Source organism: Atractosteus spatula, assembly GCF_055471065.1.
Source record: "Atractosteus spatula isolate fAtrSpa1 chromosome 16 unlocalized genomic scaffold, fAtrSpa1.hap1 SUPER_16_unloc_2, whole genome shotgun sequence".
NCBI lineage: Eukaryota > Metazoa > Chordata > Actinopteri > Semionotiformes > Lepisosteidae > Atractosteus > Atractosteus spatula.
Genome location: NW_028296632.1, coordinates 1,452,787 through 1,465,000, shown reverse-complemented (window position 1 = coordinate 1,465,000; position 12,214 = coordinate 1,452,787).

The following is a 12,214-nucleotide window of genomic DNA, read 5'->3' as shown; positions in this document are numbered from 1 at the left end:
TAAAGAAAAAATACACACCAGTCTTCCATTTCTCCCTAAACATTTTAAGCATGAAAGTTGTATGAAACGGTACCCAAATATGTGATTGCTGTATAGAATGAATTTTAATTTTTAAAAATTATTTAACACGAAAATTAAGCTGTTTACATCTTCCGCCTGAGAACAGTCACCCGTTGCTACCCAACGCAGAAACACAGCCACTAACTAGCAAAGAGAGGATATTAGCTAGCTAATATGATAAAGAAATAAATGATTATTTTGTTTATTTCTTTTGCACATTTATTTGAACATTTCCATCGATTGTACAAGCACTTGGAAACTGTCCAATCCCTAGTTCATCAAGCATTTACCGGTCTGGTGCCGGTCTGTGTCTTCTAGGATATAATGCCAGCAAACTCTTGTTTTTATGTCCACTATAACTACGCTGGGCAAACGTTCCGAGGTCAAATTCTTCCAGCACGGGGGTACCTTTAAAGCGGAGACGACGGCACCGAAATTTTTTGGCGCGCCTTCTCTTTAAAGCCCTGGCCAAATATGAAGACAGTACGTACAGTTATAATTCAAACGGAATTAAAAACTACACATCCCATTTACCATGGTGGTGCTTGTGATCATTGCGTTTAACCAACGAAACAGGGCGAAAAATCAGTCACATGACTTTGGGGCAGAGTTTCGAAAGCTTAACCTATCAGCAACAAAGCGAAATTTACACGATAGGCTACCTCAAACTGTCAGTTACACGACTGTGTATGTCGCTTAAGCCACTCCTATTTGGCATTTTAGTTATGGAGGCGAGAAGACGCCCCCCCTCTGGGTGTCTGATTTGCCGCCATCTTTAACTGTTCGGTGTCCGAATCGGAGTAGCTACGCGTACGAAATAAAGTTAATCCCAACTACAAAACATATATTTTTGTGGTAAGAGGGCGCAAAACATCAGTATTTACTGCTATTAATTACTGTACGATTTATAGTTGAAATCTGAGCCTAGATATAAAGTTAGATATAAAGTTAAAATCTCGACAAAGCAATGTAGGAAATACAGAGAAAATAAATCCTTTCTGACATCTAAAATCAGTTTCGATCAAGGTCTCTAAAACGAACAAGAAAAAGAGGATTTTCGGAGGGCAATTACGCTGTGTTTATATAGAATAACTGATTTATGAGCAATCTAATTTCTTGTTCGTTTAAAACAGTGAAATGTCAGCTGCAAAAGATCGCACCAGAAACAGCACTCTCTCTGCCTGTCATAGACGTTCAGGAAAGGCTGAATGAAGTCATGTCAAGTACAATAATTCGGTGATCAATAATAACAGTTGTAGGACAGTATACAGATGCAGCCATTCAAAATGAGTGAGGTATTTCGCGGCATACCCCGGTGGGCGTGTCGCAGTATCACGCAGTATGACGCAGTTAGCGTGGTGTCACGTGGTTAACTATCCGGCGTCCCCTTGTAAAACCGCCAGGGGGAGCTTAACCTCTCATGTACAGCATTTGAGCCTTTAATTTTGAACTGTGTATTACAGCATGTTAATCATCAGTCATTAAAATGTTGGTATATTTTATGAAAGCAAGATTGCTCAGTTGGACAAAAGTACACAACCTACCTTTATCAGAAATATTTATGCATCAAAGCCTTTACTGAAGATATTACTAATAGTATTAATAATGGATGACTTTGGACAAGCTGTATACTCAAAGTATAATTTCTTTAGCACATTTGTACAAGCACTTGGAATCTGTCCAAGCCATACTTTGTCAGGCATTTTGTTTTACTTCAACGGGCATAAAAACTTCCTTGCTTTTAACAGGGCGTTTCATAATTTCTAACTACGAAAATGATTTAAAATTTGACACCTATCATTCAACTAGAGCTTAAAATATCACAAGGATCCTCAAGAGCACAGCAAAGAGTGTATTAAAAGACACTTGTATTTATCAACGCTTTCTTTTCCGTATACCAGATTTTATGGAACCACTTCAGAGGGGTGTCAGCCAGTCAGATTCCAGGAATCGGCACTTTAAAGGAAAAATACACACCAGTATTCCATTTCTCCCTAACGATTTTAAGCATCGAAGTATTTAACTAGCATGTGAAATAGCGTGTGAAAAAGTGGTAGTTTTAAGCTTTTCTGCTAATATAATATGGAATCGCGTATCTAAAGAATTTAATAACGGTATTCGTGTGCTGCGACAGGGCTGTGTAGGGCTGTTTCGCCTACCTGTTCATGCGTGCTATCTTGTAGCTGACTGGTCTAGGTGAGTGACTACCAGCTGGCAGGTCGTGTGTTCGAATCCAGCTGGTACTAGACTTTTCTTTTAACAAACATTTCTTCGAAAAAATAGAATAGCGATATTATGGACAATCAATTGACTTTTATATTTCAAAATATCGCAACATGATTGATATTTGCGATATTTTGAACATATCTTCCCTTCTGACAGTGGTTCCTGCTTCTATTGTGTGTGTGTGTGCAACAGAGTAAATTTTTATAGAGAAATGGAGGCTGGACAGTATGCGTTACAATATAAACATTTATATTGATTTAAATCGTGTTCTGATTTAAATCGCAAACGCGTGTTTAATTATATGTGTTTTTTAATCATAATCAGGCTAATGCAACATAAATTGATACAGTATCTTTGTCTTCTTAGTATCTTAATAAACTTTCAGCATAGCTTTCTACCCATCAAGATTTATATTTCTTGGGATTTTGGGATCAAATGTGGAAGGATTAGATTATAATCGTTTTTATTTGTCAAATACGTGATTGTATTTCTGAATGTTATGTGACACCTACAGTAGTTCACTGCTTTAAATACATCGAATTAAGAAAGTTATGTGTAGCACTTTAGAACTTTTTTCTGAACCAGGGAAAATCTGATCATGTTTCTCTATAACAATAATAAAAAACTTTATTTTACATATCGCCTTTAAAAGTGGCATCTCAAAGCAATACAGTAGATCGAAAAACAGTTAAAAGGGACCAAATTAAATACCAGACAATCGCAAACGCGTTTTCAATAAAATTATTTTATTCATTCAGCAGTTTGTGAGAGGGACATCCAGCAGGGAGAGACACACACACCGGTTTTCATTGACAAAATTGTTTTTTTTCAATTCCTCTTGTCTAACAGGAATGTTTTGTTTGTGGACAGACTTTTAGACAAGAGGAAAAGACCGCCTCCTCGTACGAAGCATTAATCGCGTATCTAAGGAAAATTGCAGTATACCTTTGTTCATGCACATCATTATACAGTACAGTATCTCAATTTGTATTTCGATTAAAAAAAATCGTTTGCCCAGCCACTACTGTTGTTATTGTTTTTATCCTGTAAAGCGTTTCCTTTTTCTGCGTTTTCCATTTCCTTTTTCTGATCACTCGCTTTCTGGATACACATCTCACCTGTCCTGTTCTTTGTTTTCCTGGTTTGCTGATTATGCCTGCTGCGGTCCACTCCTACCCTCACACCTAAAGAATACTATTTTAAATTTCTTGGCGCAGTTCATTAACCCTTGTATGTGCTGTCCGCGCCGAAAATGCAATTAAAAAAAAGTCAAAAAACGCGCTCAAAATACAATTTATAGCTTAATAAGATACACTCCACAGGCAAAATTAAAGACAAAATTAAAGACGATTAAAATCTGTAATCTTTCCACTTGTACTGTGAGTCATCGGACAGTTTCTGCTTTGTGTAAGGATGGTGAGAAAGCTGTGCTCAATGTATTTAAGGGACTTAAAAGTTAAAGGAGATGCTTCATATTGCTTGACTAATTTTAAAAACCAAGTTATAAATGCAGACGCTCCCTCGGTGCCACGCCGGGTGTAAATATCAAAGTATACATTCCCAACAAGAATTGTACCCATCTGTCATGCAAATAAAACACCTTCAATTGAATTGAATTGAGGGAGAGAGGGGGGTAGTGGGACAGAGATACTGTAGACAGACTCAAGGCAAATAAAATACTTATGGGTACGCAGGCATTCACGACAGCAACATACGAAACGTTTGCACGTACTGTATAGTTAAGTTATTACTTGGTTTTCAAAATGCAACGAAATACAATATTGTTGTTGCTGCTGTTCTGGTTGTTTTTATCCCGTAAAGCGTTTTGAGAAGCCACCTTTAAAGGCGATATATACTGTAAAACCGCTGATTCTTATGGAATGTGTTCCGCAGGAGATTCAAATTTTTATTTATTTATTTTTTAATCACGTATCTTAGGAAATCTCAGTATAACTTTGTTCATGAACAGTGGCATGTTACATTATCATTCGTTTTTTAACAAGGCTCGCCAGCTAATGTGAATCGAAACCTGTCTTGCTAGCTTTTAAAGTCGTGCATGTGTAAACTGTACTAGAGGGCATGCAAGTTACTCTGCCCCTTTCAGCTGCAGGGAGTCCCTCTTCTGCAACACACAGCAGACAGAACGGGAGACTATTGCCTTTCATATCTGACTCCAGTGAAGTAAAAGGGGTGTCTAAAGGGGTGATTTCAGACCACATTCTAGTTACTTTATTTTGTTTACTTTTAACATTTTTGTAATTTACAGTAGATGTCACAATAGAAGCCCGAAGCCTATTATACTCAGTCTAGCCTTGGATCCTCTGAGTCCCATGACTCAGTCTTGTCTGCTTTCCTAGAATAAAACCAGTTAAGTCTTGTGTACTATGCAATTTATATTTTCCGATTCCATGCATTCCCTTAATGTTTAGAGTTTACTATATTCTCCAGACTCAAACACATAAGTACTAATAGCTCTGTCCCTTTAGGAGACTCTTTGCAGTACTGTGTCCCACTACCCCCATGAATTCTTTAGGTTGGGTCTAATATTTTTCAGTAATATACTGAATGGGATACAAAATGCTGTCAGGCAGGTAACAGAAAAGAGAAAAATATAAATATTTCCATTTTACAGACGTTCACACATTTATAACATTTTGGCTCAATAAAAAGCTAACCCAATAATTAAATGTGATAAAGTATAGTTTGGATGTTTATACATTCATGTTAATCGTATTCTTGATTTATTTCATGTTTCATTTGCTAACTTAGAGCATATTGTGCAATGAAGAATAAAATAGCTGCATGACAAGTGACTTCCTTCTCTCAGTGGAAATTAAAAGGTAGCCTGATAAATTATAATAAGACAGTAAGAAAGGTTCCAATCAGGAGGAGACAATTCTTTCCATTTTTTTGTTTGATTGCTGGTAGCAAACTGATCTGAGGATCTACTCCAGCTCTTTCTCTTTTTATCATACAGTAAATCTTATTTTCTTGCTTTCTGAAACACAATATAACAAAAAATAACCTCACAAAATCAAAGAAAAAATCCTTGCTCCCCCCCCTTCCCTTGGCAGTACTTCCTCCCATGCTTTTAACTAAGGGCATCTAAAATACTGTCAAACAGCTACAATGGTATCTCTGTACAAGGCTTTGACTGTGTCAATCACAGCACCTACCATTCCCTTACCAGCAACAACATGGATTCTAACACTCAGACATTAAAAAAAGTCAGGCCAAGAGAGAAAATACCGAGCTTTACAACATGCGGTACCAGTAACATTTTACCCACAGTAGACTCACCAACCAGATGTGTTTCAGTTTCTGTGATAAGCCTAGATTAATCATATCCTCTCCTCTAGTAGGAGCACCAAGTGTAAACATGTAACGCCCCTATTAAAAATAATGGCAAAACAGAAGTTCACTCTTTCTAGAACATACCTTCCTATGGACACTCCTAAAATGTATAAAATAGTGTCCACAGCATCTCATAATAGAGGCAAATGGGGAACTTCAAACTCATTTCATACAATGCCATCCATGAGGGGTTAAATACACCCTGAGAGAAATTAATTTCTGGATAATTCAACGGCTGTGATTTCTGGAATATGTATTATCCCAAATATTTTCAAAAGAAATTGAATCATTTCAATGAATCTGTGCCATTCAAGTACCTGCTCCAGACAGTAACCACTGCTAAGGGTTTATATGAAGCTTGCATTAAAAGACTTTAAAAAAATGTCATGCTCCCATAAAAAAGTCATGCCTTGGAGTATAGACCCCCAAAGGAATGCCATAGACTCAAACTGCAAAATAAACACATACAGAAAGAAAGTATTTGTATTGTGATTGCAAATCCTGGTATGAGTGATTGGTATGACTTTCCTCATTACAAATCTCTTATTAGAATTTAAATTTCTCTGTAACTCCAGGTCAGAACAGAGAAAATGTAACTGCCTTAAGGAGTTTACAATTATGAAAAATAGAAGGATAAGCATGATACGTATGTCTTCTGTCATTTTCTAAGTCATGTTACTGAGCACCAAATCTTATTGAGAATATGAATCCATTTAAGGTTTATACCATTAAAGTAAAGGTTTATTCCATGCTGAAAATGTTTGTACCAGACTTTTTTGAGCCCTGTTTAATTGTGTCTGAAGTCTGATGTTGTAAATTTTATTGTTAAAAAGATCCATGAAAATGTCACTACTAAAGTTAGCTGGTACTGTTGGTATTGTAAGTGGCAAGTAGAGCTCATATTTTAGATTTTGTGTAGTTGCTAGCTTTGAACTGTGTGTTGGATGCACATGAATTGAAGGAATGGGCAAACATAGCTGATGCGGATCCACAGAGCCAGCATATTAAGATGTTTATAATTAGAGGCAATTTGTTTAAATAACTAGGTATGGATACTGATGTGCAAGAGAGGTGGAAAGGCTGTTTCCTTAAGCCAGCCCTATAAAATGTTTTATTCTCAGTGAGATGCTGCCATTTCATAGTGGGTTTCTAACACTGTGTATAGTTCCATCCACACAGTGCCTTTACTTCCATCCATTTCTAATCTCTTTATCCAGTACAGAGGATTTGGAGCCTATCCCAGTAAGCGACGGACACAAGGCAGAATACACCCTGGACATAGCGCCAGTCCATCACAGGACAGACAGACACAAACACACACACACCAGGGCCAGTTTAAATCTAACCTCAGAACCTTTCTTTTCAGAAGACTTAGTGTCTGTATCTGCTTCATTTTCTAATTTTGGTAGCACCTCTAACTGCTTGTCTTTCTTATATGCATTTACTTTGTAATCTGTGGTCCTTTTATCTGTTTTTACATCTACTGTATTGCTTTGAGATGCCACCTTTAATGGTGATATATCAAATAAAGTTTTTTTATTATTGTTATAGGGAAACATGATCAGATTTAAAAAGATCTAAAGTATACTAGTTTGTCACTCTTCTCATTCCCTTTGCTAAATGACTTTTCATACTAGTCTGATCAATCTAACTGCCAGTTTTCTGTGCTTTCTCTATCCTGCTAGATTTGCAATTATTCTGAAAATTTTCATCTTGAAATAACTCATTTCTAAATACCTTTTTCACTGTTAACATCTTGCAGCAACTCTGCGACAAAATATACACTCTGACAGTTCATCCCGCTACCAACATTAAATAAAACAAATCTTAAGATTTCTAGATTTATGTCTTTATTTAGTGGTTTCATTAGTGACAAAGGCTAAACTTTCTTGGAAAAATGTATTTTATGTGTTGCGGAAAAAACTGACTCGCTTTAACAAAATATGTTTACAAATCCTTTCACCTGGCATTTTCGTAGTTAGAAATTATGGAACGCTCTGTTAAAAGCAAGGGAGTTTTTATGTCCGTTGCAGTTCTTTTGCAACATGAATATAATTATATCGTTATTAATTTCTTGAGATATGCGATTCCATATTATATTCCCTTTTAATCAAATTCTAAAAGTATGCTTGTTGACTCCGGTATCGCGTTAGTTAAAGACTTCGATGCTTAAAATGTTTAGGGAGAAATGGAATACTGGTGTGTATGTTTTCTTTAAAGTACCGAGACCAGCCATATACTGTATGTTTAAGTTCCAAAATTAATATCGTTTATGGACTTCACACGCGTTGCAGTATGCTCCTATTCTTTTTATGCTTAGGCACTAAGATCTCCCTTCTGCTTTGTGTAAGGATGGTATCAAAAGCAATCTTAAGTGATGACAAACCACTACAATAACAACAGTAGTGGCTGGCTCAATGTATTTAAGGGACTTAAACGTAAAAGGAGATGCTTCATATTGCTTGACTAATTTTAAAAACTAAGTTATAAATGCAGACGCTCCCTCAGTGCGCTCCTCTGGTGCGCCGGCTCTTACACAGTGCCTGTCTGCCGAAAGCATTACAACATACATACCCAACACTGCTTGTACCCATCTGTCATGCAAATAAAACACCTTGAATTGAATTGAATTGAGGGGAGAGGGGGGGAATACTAAAGACAATACTGGCTCAATACCAATACGGGCTTTGACGTGCTAATGCGTTGGTTTAACAGTCCGGGTGTGGCAGGCTTCCAATGTCAACTCGACTCGATTGGAAGACAATGAACGTATTGTAGCCCTAAATAAATTAATAGCAAACATGGTTTACATAAAATACATTTTTCCAAGAAAGTTTATAATAATACGATCTATAGTTGAAATCTGAGCCTACTTTAAAAATAAAGGAAAAGCATTTTCAGAGAGCAATCACGCTGTGTTTATGTAGAAAAAGCGATTAGGTTTATGAGCAATCTAATTACCTATTCGCATAAAACGCTATATAAAATAAAGTTTATTTAGAGATGAATGATCAGTGTCGCAGTTTAAATAATGGGAGTCAGGAAACTAACACACAATTAAATTTGCCTGTGGAGTGTATCTTATTAAGCTATAAATTGTATTTTGAGCGCGTTTTTTGACTTTTTTTTAATTGCATTTTCGGCGCGGACAGCACATACAAGGGTTAATGAACTGCGCCAAGAAATTTAAAATAGTATTCTTTAGGTGTGAGGGTAGGAGTGGACCGCAGCAGGCATAATCAGCAAACCAGGAAAACAAAGAACAGGACAGGTGAGATGTGTATCCAGAAAGCGAGTGATCAGAAAAAGGAAATGGAAAACGCAGAAAAAGGAAACGCTTTACAGGATAAAAACAATAACAACAGTAGTGGCTGGGCAAACGATTTTTTTTAATCGAAATACAAATTGAGATACTGTACTGTATAATGATGTGCATGAACAAAGGTATACTGCAATTTTCCTTAGATACGCGATTAATGCTTCGTAGGAGGAGGCGGTCTTTTCCTCTTGTCTAACAGTCTGTCCACAAACAAAACATTCCTGTTAGACAAGAGGAATTGAAAAAAAACAATTTTGTCAATGAAAACCGGTGTGTGTGTCTCTCCCTGCTGGATGTCCCTCTCACAAACTGCTGAATGAATAAAATAATTTTATTGAAAACGCGTTTGCGATTGTCTGGTATTTAATTTGGTCCCTTTTAACTGTTTTTCGATCTACTGTATTGCTTTGAGATGCCACTTTTAAAGGCGATATGTAAAATAAAGTTTTTTATTATTGTTATAGAGAAACATGATCAGATTTTCCCTGGTTCAGAAAAAAGTTCTAAAGTGCTACACATAAGTTTCTTAATTCGATGTATTTAAAGCAGTGAACTACTGTAGGTGTCACATAACATTCAGAAATACAATCACGTATTTGACAAATAAAAACGATTATAATCTAATCCTTCCACATTTGATCCCAAAATCCCAAGAAATATAAATCTTGACGGGTAGAAAGCTATGCTGAAAGTTTATTAAGATACTTAGAAGACAAAGATACTGTATCAATTTATGTTGCATTAGCCTGATTATGATTAAAAAACACATATAATTAAACACGCGTTTGCGATTTAAATCAGAACACGATTTAAATCAATATAAATGTTTATATTGTAACGCATACTGTCCAGCCTCCATTTCTCTATAAAAATTTACTCTGTTGCACACACACACACAATAGAAGCAGGAGCCACTGTCAGAAGGGAAGATATGTTCAAAATATCGCAAATATCGATCATGTTACGATATTTTGAAATATAAAAGTCAATTGATTGTCCAGAATATCGCTATTCTATTTTTTCGAAGAAATGTTTGTTAAAAGAAAAGTCTAGCACCAGCTGGATTCAAACACACAACCTGCCAGCTGGTAGTTACGCACCTAAACCAGTCGGCTACAAGACAGCACGGATGGACAAGCAGGCGAAACAGCCCTACACAGCCCTGTCGCAGCACACGAATACCGTTATTAAATTCTTTAGATACGCGATTCCATATTATATTAGCAGAAAAGCTTAAAACTACCACTTTTTCACACGCTATTTCACATGCTAGTTAAATACTTCGATGCTTAAAATCGTTAGGGAGAAATGGAATACTGGTGTGTATTTTTTTCTTTAAAGTACCAAGAAAAGCTATATACTGTATGTCTATGTTCCAAAATTAATATCATTTATGGCCTTCACACGCGTTACAGTATGCTCCTATTCTTTTTATGCTCAGCTACTAAGATTTCCCTTCAGTGGTAAAATTCAATATCTACAACGGGCACAGCAAAGACGTTTACTGTACTGTAAGTCTTTCTACGACAAACCAACGAACCACGAGTGCCCCTGTTGGTCAACCAATCACGTACTGCGGTGCCACGCTTCATCTTGCGTCACACTGAGCGACGCCACCTGCGGTACGTGTCTGTAACGCGCACTTTGAATGGCTGCATCTGTATAAGGAGGATAAGGATTTTGAAGTTGACTCGAAATCTGATAGGTAACCAGTGCAAGGACTTGAAAACAGGTGTAATGCATCCCTGATAGGATTCTTGCTGTCATATTCTGAACATATTGAAGATTGCTCAGTGTGGATTTAATTTCCCCAGTGAACAGGATGTGCATTTATTAATTCTAGAAAAAAAGCCTTTCTTGATTTCTCTAGTTCCCTTTAAAATAAACTATTATTCCACAATGCAGAGTATTACATGGCCAGTATTTACACATGATATTTGTGATTTAAAGAAATTAACACAAGCAGCTTTTGGAGATTTAAGTGTTGGCTGAGTTATTGCAGGATAAAAGACTAGAGATGTTGGCAAGAAGAAGATAATTTGGGGAAAGCTGAGGAATACACTTATAACAAGAACACTTCCTAATGGGGTTAGGCATACTTTTGATGAAGATGATGAAGTTAACAGACTATATGTTTACATAGATACTGAAATAAGGATTGTATTTTAGATTATGTGTAGTTGCTGGCATTGAACTGTGTGTTGGATGCACATGAATTGAAGGAATGGGCAAACATAGCTGATGCGGATCCACAGAGCCAGCATATTAAGATGTTTATAATTAGAGGCAATTTGTTTAAATAACTAGGTATGGATACTGATGTGCAAGAGAGGTGGAAAGGCTGTTTCCTTAAGCCAGCACTATAAAATATTTTATTCTCAGTGAGATGCTGCCATTTCATCGTGGGTTTCTAACACTGTGTATAGTTCCATCCACACAGTGCCTTTACTTCCATCCATTTCTAATCTCTTTATCCAGTACAGAGGATTTGGAGCCTATCCCAGTAAGCAACGGACACAAGGCAGAATACACCCTGGACATAGCGCCAGTCCATCACAGGACAGACAGACACAAACACACACACACCAGGGCCAGTTTTCCCATAAACCAATTAACTTACCAGTATGTTTTGGAGTGCGAGAGGGAGTCATATCACACATATGGAGAAAAACCATGTAACCCAGAGAGAACATGTAAACCCCACACACACAGGATGGCAGGAATTGAACCTAGGACCCCAGTGCTGCAAGATAACAATGCTAACCACTTCGCCACCATTATAAATGGATGGGTATCTTAGTTATCTTTCTAGTTCACAGGTTTGCATGCATAATTTAATTTTGAAAGCCACTGAGACATCAGGTACTACTGTTGTATTTATGAAAAAGAAACAAAACAAAAAACATACTAACAACTGTGCCATCCTACTCCTTAGTTAATACATTTTATTATTCATAAACAGTTAACATTGTTAGCAAAATATTTTGAATTATATTTAACCCTATTTTTTCTTTAGTTTTGTATTTAACTTATTATATGATAGTCAGACTTAATGTATATTTGAACAATGAAAATATATTTTTACAAGATGTGGGGGAAAGTGCAACAGCTTATTACAGTGCTAAATTTAATATTATTGATTGCTAATAGTTTATGCTAACACCTAACTTTCTTAATTAGATGTATTTAAAACAGTGAACTAAGTGTAACATACTATTCAGAAATACAACCGAAAATAGTTTTGTGGTGTTTGTA